Genomic DNA, 13097 nt, shown 5'->3' on the forward strand with positions numbered 1-13097 from the left:
ACTTCTGACTGAAATGTAGTCTCTTCATGTAGTTTAAAATTACATCAGCTAGTACTGTGGATGTTTTCCCTAGATGAGTCCAAGAAGGTTTCAGCCACATCATCCCAAATAAGTCAGTGAAAATTAATTTTCAAAGGGGCAAATAGGTGAACAAATTGCACTGCTATGAATTTCCTATTAAAATAAAAATAAATTAGTCTTGTCACTTAGCCAAGGGGCCTTCTTCCAAGAATCTTTGGTCTGTGGTGAAAGCAAGCAAAGCTTTCAATCTTTTTAATTTGTTGTTTCAACATTTTGAATTCTGAATACTGTATAACTTTCCTGCTTACAAAACAACATGGCAATATATTTAGAAGGTCTTGTCAGATCTAATACTGTTTTCTTAAAAGCTTTTTTTTTAAAGTTTTTATGAAGCTAACTAAAAAGACTGCCAGAAGTCAGATAATGAGCTTCATTCATGTAATCCTAGGAAATTAAAAGAAGCTGAATTTCATGAGTGTCAAGTACAGTACCTGACTGCACATATGCAATCTAAGTGGCTTTGGCAAAATGAAAGAAAAAATATACATGAGTGACTTAAGAAATAAGTGTGTGGCAAATACAAAAGAAACAGGCTTTTTGTTATGCAGGGAGAAGGAAGCCTACAAAGAGATGACTGACTAAATACTGCAGCTTGGCAATGCGTACAGCTTACTGCACTGACAAGAATTTTTCTGACATGTGTCTACTTTATTTTCTAAATTGTTACAGAAGGAAAAAGGAGGAAAAGCTGAAGCTGCATTTCCCCAGATACAATAATGAGTTTCTGAAGACAGAAAAATGTGAGAAATTATTAAGCTTTTACTGAACTCTGTTGTATAACTTGTGCACACCTGATACTTTTCTTTCCCACTGGAGAAAATTTGGTCAGATCTTCATCCTGGTTGGCCATGCATCTTTGCGTTCAGTGAAATGATATTGACTTACTGTGCCGAATGTCTGCCCTATGGTACATATCTCCACATATGGTGTTGTTTTGAGGAGTAAGCACCTGTAAAACGAGTGTTTCCAACCTCTGTTATTTCTTTCCCGCTCTCCATATCCACTCGTGTTCTGGCAATACATTTTAATATTGAGTCAATAGTGCTGCTGATCTGACAGACCTTACTCTGAAATGGTGTGCCTCAGTGATTCATTCTTGTAAAACTCCAGTTCACTTCTGCAAGGGTGTGCAAGCAATAGCTGGGATGCAGATTTCGTAGGGTGAGAATAAGAATAGTGCCTTTGGGTTTTATTATCATATCTCCTATACTTTAACAAATGTCATTTTTGCAAAATTACACTACCTCTTGCACCAAATGCCAATGAGATAGTAAAGAAAATAGGAACCATTCTCCAGATCTATCACAGTGCTTTTCATATAGATCCCTGGATAATATAGTCCATTTTTACCAGAGAAAACTTATAACTATGACTTAATACAGACAGTGAAATATTCTACATTGTGAGTTCCAAAGACTACTGTATGAAGAACAAGAGACATGGTGAGATTCTTTGCAAAAGCTTATTTGATTTCTCTTAAGAAAGATGTTGTAGACAAAAATTGAGCACTTAGGGAAACATTATGAAGTTCACAGGATGAAAAGCAGGAAGGAGAGACAAAGGAGATCATAGCAGTCCAAACCTAAACACTGACACAAAAGTCTCCTACTTCTGCTGCCAAAGTTAAGAAAAGCTGCAGTTTCTTGATAATAAAGGAAAAATCAAAGACTTGTGTATTGGTTTCAACCACATAATATTCCCCACGATCAGAATCATGTGTTTCCAACTATAGCATTTACGTCTGTGTGGTGTTACAACCATGGAAAGGAGAATCAGAATTACTGACGTAATCTTTGTAGGAGGAGTAAAATATGCTGTGTAAATCAACTGAAAATTCTCCCTCTGCCTTTTTTCCCCCATCCCTTTCTTGGGTCATGGATTAAGTTGAACTGGATGCTTTTACTCATACCATGTTGCAGTCATTCCAGCTTCAAAAATGAAAATGCCAATTGGAGCAAAGTATTATGGGGCTTGAAGTTCAGACTGCGACATGGAAGGCTTCCTGTTCCAGTTGGTGCTTCTGGGTCCTGGATTTGTGTCTGTCTTCTTTTTTTCTGTAGGTATGGCGGCAGATTTGGTGGGAGTTGTGTAGCTGCTGGTTTTGGTTCTCTTGTGGGTTTTTTGTTTGTTTGGGGGTTTTGGTTTTGTGTTTTTTTTTTTTTTTTCTTTTTCCTGTGTATTTCACTATGCGTCTTCTACAAGTAGGCTAAGATAAGGTAATAATGCATTGCATTATTAGATTAATTAGATTATTAGCTAAGATAATTATGCATTGTGCTTATAGTATCTCATGTTATATTAAACTCTTATCTCAACACTGAGTTTTGTGTGTTACTTTTTCCCCTCACTTCTGTGTTACGGGAGCAGGAAGTTTAGCCCTTGCACAAAAACATTACATTCTCTTGAAACGAAACTGCTGTTTTAAGACACTTGGACTTTGGTGGGAGAGCGCTGAGTTGAAGTACACAAAAAATATGTTTCCCTTCATGTTAAGGTGTTCACTTTCCTGGCTTTGATACCTCTTCTGGTCTGATATGCATTTTTTTGGTTTAGCATTCCCTTTGATAACTGTGGTTTCTTTCATGATGCTTGTATTTGTCACCCTGATGAAATGGCTCTTCTGTGCTTTGTTGCTTTTTTCACTCCTGGTTTAACTATTGTTTGGGTTCTGCTGAGTGGGAGGTAAGAGCTTGGTTTGGTGGGGACAGAGAGACACAATATTTATCAGCAGCCTTCGGGTTTTGTCTGGGTGTCTAGGCTATTGTTAGGAGATAGATATATGTGTGTGTGTGTATACTTAGTTTACTTTTGTATTTAGTCTACTTTTGTAAACATTTTCATTTAACTTCCAAATTCTGTGCTAGTGTTTTTATTCACTCTTTTTTTTTTTTTTTTTTTTTTTTTTTGGTGGGTGGTAAATTCCACATTCTGTCTGGTGCTAAACTAACACAACTGGTTAGCCTGCTCTGGCAATATGAGGGAAGTCTCTCAAGCCTCTCTTCTAATGTGTGGGCCTGTGTTTCAGCTGTGGAGGAACTGACTCAAAAGTTAGGCCCTGTGCAGCCCAGGGTTTCAGCCATTAAATGCAGGCTTCTCCGTGCCCAAGAGAGGGAATCTGTCAAGCAGACATCTCAAAGCATCCTCTGGTTTTACTTATTTGACCAGTGGGAGGACATGAAAAAGTGAGACACAAAACCCACTTCAGCTCTAGCTGCTTGAGTATGTGGATTTCACGAAACTCTTCTTGGGATAACATTGCCCCTGTTTCCAGTAGGAAATCTTCCAAAAAGAACAAATTGACACTGCCTCTGATCCCCTTGAAGGCATACTTAGAATATGCAAGTGATTCTGATCAGGATTAAAGGGGCCCTACGTCTAGCAGGTGGAGGAGAGGGGCAACCAACTAACTGGGCTCACCCTGACCAATCCAAGCTGCCATATGCTGTAGAAGGTGATAAATTTTCTGTGGTACACATAAAGAACATCCTAGGGAAGAAGGTTTGGGTTAGTCCTGCCCCAGATAAAAGCAAAGCCATTCATGGGATTGCTTTTGCCCAAGGACCAGGATTCACCTGGTGGGCAATGCAGGAAGATGGAAAAGTGCATGCCACAGAATAATCTCACTCTAGGTCAGAATACAGAGTAAATTGTATACATATTATGATATTAACTGCTGTTGAGCATGATACAGAATAGTGTGGAATAAGAGGTGAAGAATGTACTGATTTGAACCATGTAATACTCCCCAATATCAGAATCATGAATTTACAACTACAGCATTTACAGCTCTGTGGTGTTATGACCCTGGAAAGGAGAGTTTCGGTCTCTCTCACTTTTCTGGTCCTTGAGCAGGACACTGTGTTTTTGCCTGTTATGGGATCCAGATGGGTATTCCCTTCCCTTTTTCTTCTGTTCTCTATATGTACTGGTGTAATCGGATATCTTTGTAGCAGAAGAGTATTCTGTGTAAATCAACTAAAAACTCTCCCTTGGCCTTTTTTCCCCTTCCTTTCTTATCTGCTGGTAAGGAGAGAGGAGAGAGGAGATGGGAGGGGAAGTGGGGGAGTTTAGCCCTTGCACTAAACCATTACAACTTGAAACAAAGGATAAGTGCTTACAAAATCTGGAACAACAAAACTAGATAAATGTCTCTGTTCCCATGATAAAGAGGTGAAAAGTTTTGCCTCCTTCAAGATGCTTCTTACTATAACTTCTGACAACTGGCCTCAAGAGAAGGGACATTTGTAATGAAGTATAGTTTTGGTCCAGGTCCTTTATAATGACAGTCCAATTAGTGCAGGAAAGTGATAAGGGGGTATGAAAATAGTGGAAGTATCCACTCATAAAGACTGTGGAAATAAGTTGTGGTCTATGCCTTACACTATTAGTTTATTGAATGGCACCAGTGAAGACAGGAATGTTGGTGGTTTGTTTGAAGAAAAAGAGAAATCAAGAATACTTGCACGGATGACAAGTTTACTGGGCTGTTGTGTATATACAGAATAAGCCAAAAACTCTGTGATACAGGAAGATATAAGTTACCATTTCATAAGAGTATTTCTGTATACATCTTTGATGGGAAGAGCATTGTCCTCCAGGAAGGTCTATTTAGTGTCCTCTGGTGACAAGAAGTTAACCATGAGCCAGAGGGGTGCCTTTGTGACTAAGAAGGCTGATGGTATCTTGGGGTACATTAAGAAGAACGTGGCCAGCAAGCCAAGGATGTTCCCCTCCTCTTCTACTCTGCCCTACTGAGGCTGTATCTGGAGTAGTGGGTCCAGTTCTGGGCTCCCAGGGAACTAATGGAAAGGGTCCAATGAAGGACTACAAAGAAGATTAAAGGACTGGAGCATCTCTCTTATGAGGAAAGGCTGAGAAACCTGGGGGTCTTTAGCCTGGAAAAGACTCAGAGGAGATATTATAAACGTATTTAGATACCTAAAGGGCAGGTGTTAAGATGTGGCCAGTTCCTTTTCAATGGTGTGTAGCAATAGGACAGGGGACAATGGTCACAAATTAGAACACAGGAAGTTCCACCTGAACTTAAGGAAAAACTTCTTTAGTGTGAGGGTGCTGGAGCACTGGAACTTGCTTTCCAGAGAGGTTGTGGACTCTCCTTCTCTGAAGAGACTTTCAAATCCTGCCTGAATGTGTACTTGTGCAACCTGCTGCCACATTATGGGTAAGATTCTGATGTCTGTCTGTCTCTCTCAGATTCCCAGGACTCTTACTGGAACTATTTGACAAAATTAACATTTGCCTGTCTTTTCAGGTGCTCCAATATGGACTCAAACTGACACAGGCTCTGAAGTTAAAATCATCGATTTTTTAAAAAAATTATTAAATTGACAGACACAACACATTTGGAATTTATGGTGATACATGCACTAACTGCAAGATGATCTCAAGTTAATATGTACCAAGTAACATCCAACAAAGTCAGAGATGCTAATGCATAATAATATGCTATATAATAATAATAATATTATATAATTATATATATATAATATACTAGTATGTACTAGAAATGCAACAAAAGTTAAGCTGTATATTGAAGGTAAAATGTTTATTAAAAAAAGTATCTGCTGTCCTGGGTGGAGGAAAAGGAGCACAGCCCGTCAGCTGTTCTTGTCTCTGTCTTTGCCTCCAAATGCTGCTACTGATTCTGCTGCTGATGGTACTGAATCTCTGCTGCTGGCCCATGCTGCCCCCTTGATGGTCCTGGTACCAGAGCCATTGCACTGTGAGATGTTCCTTTTATGGGAAGAGAGCCCCAGCTTGCCTTCCCTTCTAGGTGATGTTGATCATGATTTGGGAGGAGAGTTGAGTAACACAGTCATATATGTTTAGCATGTAGTCAGTTTGGCTCATTAGCACACCCAGGGTGTTAGCTTTAATTTTAAATTTGCAGTTAATTGGGCAAAAATCTTTGCTTGGGCAACATAGCCTTCAATATCTGCTTTGAAGTTGGGTGTTTATATTATTTTAGCCTTTCTTCATCAGTTTTAGCCAAAACAGGGTTGTCTTATCTTCACAAGATTCCTTCTTCTGTCCAATGGCAGGCCAGATTTGCAGATCTTCATTTAACATAAACGCCTTCTAATTGTAGATTATCTTGCTCCTGAAGCATACTAAATCCACCTGCTTTCCTGACCCATGGTAAGTTAGGCAGTTATCCCATGCTTGCTCCAGGCATACTTACTTTGGCACAGTAGTTGGTCTTGATCTCCAGAGGGCCCTTCCAACACTTACTGTTCTGTCGTTCTGCCATTCTGTCATTTTGTAACATTGACACACCATGTAGAACGATGGACGATACTTTCTGAAAATTTTAGTCTGAGGTTGCCTTTAGTTTTGTCCTTTTCAAGAATATTTCATTTTCAATTTGCTTTAATTCTCTTATTATGATTATTAGATTCCTATCAGTATCAAAGGTAGATATGATGTAAGTTTCCAGTATCATTTATTATGATGTGACAGTTATAAGAGTATGAAATTTGATGAGCTTGCCCACCTCATACCGTCCTCCAGCATTTACCCCAAGAGTAACAGAATTAAAAACATATAATGCCTTCATGTTGTGCAACTAGGGCTCAGTAACAGGTGTAACAATGTTCAGTTATCAAAATGGTTTGATCATAAATCTAAAGCACATAATGGTATGGGACGTTACAAGGAAAATCAGCTTCATTCCAGCCAGACCAAGCACAGTGGGAAAAGGATGAAGATATATATGTCTCTAATAAAAAAGACTATTGTGTCAAAGTAATCCTCCAAGACAGGGGAAAAAAAAAAAAGTGACAAACAAAGCAAAACAAACAAACAAACAGGAAAAAAGCAAACCCAAAGCCAAGCCCAAAAATATTCTGGAAGAATCAGCCTATAAAGATTGAAACAAAGTCTTGTAAAGTATAGTTTTCTTTCTCCTTCCTCTTGTCTTCTTTTGAGTCTAGATATCTCCAACTTTTGATTTAATTGTTCAGAACATAACAGTATGATAAAAGTTTTTTTATGGAAATTTCTCACAGCAACACAATCAATCGTATTTCCAACTCATTCACTGTCTTGAGCCCCTGAGCCTCAAAGACTTCTTTTCTATGGAGCTTACTTGTTAATTTAGCACTGATCAAAGGCTAAAACATTTATCATGCTTATTAGTGAATAAACCTAGCAGCAGGTATCCCAAGTGAGGAAGCAAATCCTCATTTCCTGCAAGAATGAATTGGAAATTATCCAAAACGCTTGCAAACGTATTTCAGGAGTGACAAATTGTCAGAAGAAAGCAGCTGCTAGATGTGGTAGCTCTAGGGTTAGGAGGAATAAAAAAAAAAAAAAAAAAAAAAAAAGAAAAACATCTTGCAAAGGTATTTTCAGACTACCCCATGAGGATACTCTACAGTTTCATTTACTGTAATTGCCTCTGAAATCCTGTATCAGCTGACCTTAGAACGAAGCTACAAAGTAACTGTAGAACTATTGTAGTTATCAATATTCATATAAATGGGAAATTCTTCACGCTTGGTCCTCTAGAGCCCAAATATTTTTTTAATTTCTAAAAAACCATGTTGATATGTTGGACAGGGTTCTCTTAAGCATCATCTATATGAATCTACTTCAATTAGACCTCAGGAGAAGTAGTAAAACTCCAACTTATCTTGCTGTATGTAGACCACCTTCAGCTCTCTCATTGACAATGTATACTTTGCATTTATTCTTCGGATTTCAGTACTGTGACTTGGCAAACTACATATCCATCTTGATATGCTTCCTAGGAGAACATGAAAAGTGGAATGCTTGCAATATTTACCTGTAAATTTTACTGGTACACTGCTGATTTATAGTAAGAGTGTGTTACCACACGTACGATTTTTCAACTGCTGCGTCTACCACACTTATGGATTGTTCAGCAGAAGACTACCTGAAAATCTTTACAAAACAAGACAGATGTACATATCCATGTGTTCCATAGGTTAGCCTACAGAAGAACTTGTAGGGTTCTTCTGGTTTCGTATGGCTTAGTAAGTTGTTACTGTGTATTGATAATTTTTTTTGTGCACCGATTTTGTTTGTTTTTTAGTAAGTGTTATATATTGTGAAACTAGGTAACAAACTCAGTGCAGCATGCTGGCTGGCACATACAGAGCTATGGCATAAAACCATACTTACTAGTCAGTTACTGTATGAGATTTTAAAAATTTTCTTCTTTTTTGCCTGAATTTCTTCTTTGCAATATGAACTCATCAGTGTTCTGTGCACCAGCTCACTCATGCAGGATGTTTCAATCTCTCAATCCCCAATGACAGTTTGCTCTGGAGAAATTTTCATTTTAGATCTGACATATATGAAAGATCCTTGTTGATGTCCAATTTGACCAGTATCCTCAATGGCAGAAACTTAGGTTTTTTGAGCATACTTTCCTGTGTTAAATCAAGTCTATTGATGAGATTATAGTTATTCTTTTAAATTATAAGAAACCCATATAAATGAGATTGTACTGACCTTCAGTACCACTCAGAGTCTGGTTTGCTCAAGTGATTATGTTACTTATGTCTTCGTATTCAGTGCTTATTTTCATGCCAAAGTGGGAAAGATGCAGGGAAAATACAAGGATTTCAGGTTCTGCACTGAATGTTCTATGCAGTGTTGAGCAGCAACTAGGTCCAGGAATAATGTAGATGAAAATAAATGTTAAGGTATATTAAGGGTACTGTTAAAAGGAAAATTTCTCAAAGGTCTCCACATTGTCAAAGTTTCATGGGCTTAACTGTGGATTTCTTATATATACAGTGGATTTTAGCAGTCCTATGTCCTTCTGCTGAAAGAAAGTGTGGGTGTAATTTGAAGACATTGTGCTTTTCTTGTATTTTATACTGCATCAAAGGAAAAATGAGGAGTCACATGGAACAAAATCAAGCTTCCTGCTTCCTCTGCTGCTGTCAGAACTCCTCCCTGGTAACACAGATTATCTGCATGAAAATATGAGAGATGACACCTCTTTAGACCAAAATAAAACCCCAACCTCAAACCTGAGAAATAATGTTTAATGTTTCCTCCTTACCTTATATTTTTATTGTCATTTACATGAGCACAAATTGCAATATTAGATATTGAGCCTAGAAATAAAAATATTTAATTTATGAATAACAGCTCTATGAGATTTTAGTCCATAAAATGATGCATTTTGGATTTATTGAAACTAATGTAACATTCACTCCCTCTCTTTCTTAAAGATCAGATAACTGCCACAAACATAGTCACAAATCCTGCAATAACTTAAATAACTATAGAATTTAGGAAATTCCTTACTTTTATTGAGTACTTTTTTGTATACAGAGGCTTAATATGTATACTCCAGAACTGTAAGCCAAATCACGTGCTGCTTTTAAGTTTAGAAAACCAATATACAATATTTCTGATATTGCTACTTAAAATGCATATTCAAATACTATTCTTGTTGTGGTCTGCTAAGCAAGTAAATAAATACATGCAAATATACATTTTGACAATTTAACAGAAAAAAACACGCAAACTTGACAGTAAGTGCAGTTGTAAAATAACATCTTTTGGGAAAGGATGGAAAAAGGCTTCATCTTTAGGAATGTTTACAATTCTACTTCACAAAGAATTGGAAAATACATGAGAATCAACAGTCTTATATTGACAGTGGCCTGGACTAATATGCCATTCCCGTTCTGTGACTTCTGTGTCCATGAAGAATGTGTTTCAGTACTCCATCCTAAATTCTCCTTTTGTTCTAGCATAATCTACCATAAATTTAGATTACAGCATACATTTTAAAAAAATATGGACTCTGAAAGCAAGCAGTTGTGTAGTAGCTTGAATGCTACATAATATAGGCAACGCTAAGCCTTATCCAGAATGAAGCAGCATAGAAGTTATTCTACAAACATCTGGGACAAATCTCACTTGTTCTCATGGGAGACTTCAACTTACCAGATGTCTGCTGGAAATAAAACACAGTCCAGAAGGTTCCTGGAGTGTGTTATCAGATAACTTCCTAATACAGTAGGTGAATGAGCCTACTAGGGAAGATGTCCTGCTGGACCTACACTTTGCTAGCATATAGATTTGCAGGTAATGTAACAGTTGGAGGCCATCTCATGCAAAGCAATCATGAAATTGGTAGAGCTGTCAATTTTATAGAGGTAAGGAGCACAGTCAGTATAACCGCTACCTTGGGCTTCTGGCAGGCAGCGTTTGACTTATTTAGGAGACTGGTTGAGAGTCACTTAGGAAGCAGTCCTGAAGGACAGAGGAGTCCAGGAAAGATGGGAATTCTGCAAAAAGAGACTCCGTAAGACACAGAACAGTCTGTCCCCATGTTCCCCGTCAGGTTATATAGGGAAAAGATTTGAAAGGCCAAAGCCCAAGCAGAAATTTATCTGACTACTGCCATAAAAGAAAATTAAATTTTTTTTCTAGAAATAAATTGTTAACAAAAGGAGGGCTAAGGAGAATCTCCCTCCTTTATTAGATGCAGGAGGAAACATAGTGACCAAAGATGAGGAAAAGGCTGAGGTGCTTGATGCCTTGTTTGCCTCTTTATTTGACAGCAATACCAGTTCTTTTCCAAGTACAATCAGTACATTTCATCATCTGATAGATGAGAGAAAAGTCTATGAGGCCAGATGAGTTCCACTCAGGGATACTGAGAAAGCTGATGGAGGTGCTCACCAAGCCACTTTCCATCTTTTATCAACAACCTTGGTTAATCAAGGTTAGTACATGTGATGCTCATCTACAAAAAGGTCAGGAGGCAGGGTCTGGGGAACTACAGGCCTGTCAGTCTGACTGCAGTGATAGGGAAGCTCATGGAGCAGGTCATCTTGAGTACCATTACATGGCACATACAGGACAACCATATGACCAGGTCCATGCAGCATAGATTTATGAAAACCAACAGCATACTGGCTTGCATCAGAAACAGGGTGGACAGCAGGACTAGGGAAGTGATTGCCCTGTATTCAACAAGGCAGCACCTTGAATGCTCAGTTTTAGGCTCTTCACTACAAGAAGGACCTTCAGGTGCTGGCACATTTCCAAAGAAGAACAATGAAGCTGTTGAAGAGTCTGGGGAACAAGCATTATGAGGAGCAGCTGTGGAATGTGGGGTTGTTTACATCAGAAAAAAAGGAAGCTGAAAGTAGATCTTATTGCTCTCCTTAACTATCTGAAATAAGTTTGTACTGAGGTGGATGTTGGTCTGTCTTTCCAATAACAAAAGGGAAAAGATGAAAGGAAAAGGCCTAATTTTGTGCCATGGGAAGTTTAGATGGGGCATTAGGAAAAATTCTTCACTGAAAGAGTAGCAAAACACTGGAATAGGCTATCTGGGGAAAGTGACGGAATCATATCACAGGCTAGGTTAACGGTTGAACTTGATGATCTGTTGTAGTGTGATGGGTTGAAATTCCCCTCCCACATTAACAACTCCAAACTAGCTCAATTTGGAAGCAAATGGACCCGTATTTACAGGCAAAAACTACAGTCTACAATGGAATGAAATGAGTATGTACAGATATATAGTATTTACATTATTTACAATTATGTACAATTAACAGAAACAGCATAAAACCCTCCTGGCCAAAGACAGGAAAGCTGCCCCCCTGCCTCCCCTTTCCCTGCCTTCCCTGGAGCCCCCTGGCAAAAGGAAGAAAGACAAGAAGCAGAGAGGTTGTTCAAACTTATCTTTTCAAGGTCAATATGCCAGTATGTTACTTTTGAAAGCAAAGCCAGAAGAGAAAAGCACACTGCCCAGCAGTGATACACCAGACAGGCTAACAGACTGTACTTTGTTTTGAGTACTGACTCTTAAACATTTCTATCTCTCCAATGGAAGTGTTTAGAATAATCATTATTTCACTTTCTTACACCTGATTGTGATTTATTTACATTCTTTTACTTTTCTGCTCAAACTCTGTGAAAAGAAATTAAAGTCATAGCCTTAAAACCACCACATGATCTTAAAGGTCTTTTCCAACCTAAAAAAATTTTAGGATTCTGTGAACACTGTCAAATGTACTAGGCTTCTTTTATGTCTATCAAACGTGTCTGCGTGTGTGTTTTAACATAGTATGTATCATCCCCATAGTATCATCCCTTCCTTTTCACAAGTACAATGGGCTAACAATTAAAAACAATGTGACACTATACAGGTTGCTCCTGCCTCATGGACTACTGTTGCAAGTATAATAAAAGAAGTAAGAAAATGCCCCAAAACATGACCATGCAACTAACCCCCCCACATCCCCTCCCCCAAAAGATTATTCCACAAATACCATATAAACAATTTTGGTAAGAGTGGCCAGGTAGGAATTAGGGCTTCTTTCTCCGTGCAAATCAGTGACAGGATCATTAGCTCAGGTGAAGTGCATCTATATTAATGCATGCAACTTGGACACCAAACAGCAGTAAATGAAGATCTGTGTTCAGTCACAGGACTATGAACTCATTGCAATTACTGAGACATGTCAGGACAGCCCAAGCGAATGGAATGTTGTCGTGGGCAGGTCTTTAGGACAGATAGACCAGGCAGGTGAGGTGGTAGTGTTGCTCTTTATGTGTGCAGGCAAATGGAATGTGCTGAACCTAAAGATAAATGCCCTGGTGCTTATGGATGGTTTCAATCATTGAGGTATTTGCTGGTAAGGCCACACAGTTAGACACATAGCATCCAGAAGGTTCCTAAGTGTACTGATGATAACTTTCTGACACAGGTGGTAGAGGAGCCAACAAGGAGAGGTGTGCTTCTGGACTTCATATAAATGGACAAAGATGGACTGGTCAGGGATGTAAAGGTTGGGATTATCCTTGGATGCAGTGGCTGTGACATGGTAGAGTTCAGCGTCACATGAGGAAGAATCAGGGCAATGAATATGGTTGCAGACCTAGATTTCAGGTGGGCTAAGTTCATTCTCTTCAAAGACCTACTTAGAAGAATCCTGTGGATCAAAACTCTACAATGTAGGGGGACCCAGGAGAGTTGGTTAATATTT

Source organism: Indicator indicator, chromosome Z (genome assembly GCF_027791375.1).
Source record: "Indicator indicator isolate 239-I01 chromosome Z, UM_Iind_1.1, whole genome shotgun sequence".
Taxonomy (NCBI): Eukaryota; Metazoa; Chordata; class Aves; order Piciformes; family Indicatoridae; genus Indicator; species Indicator indicator.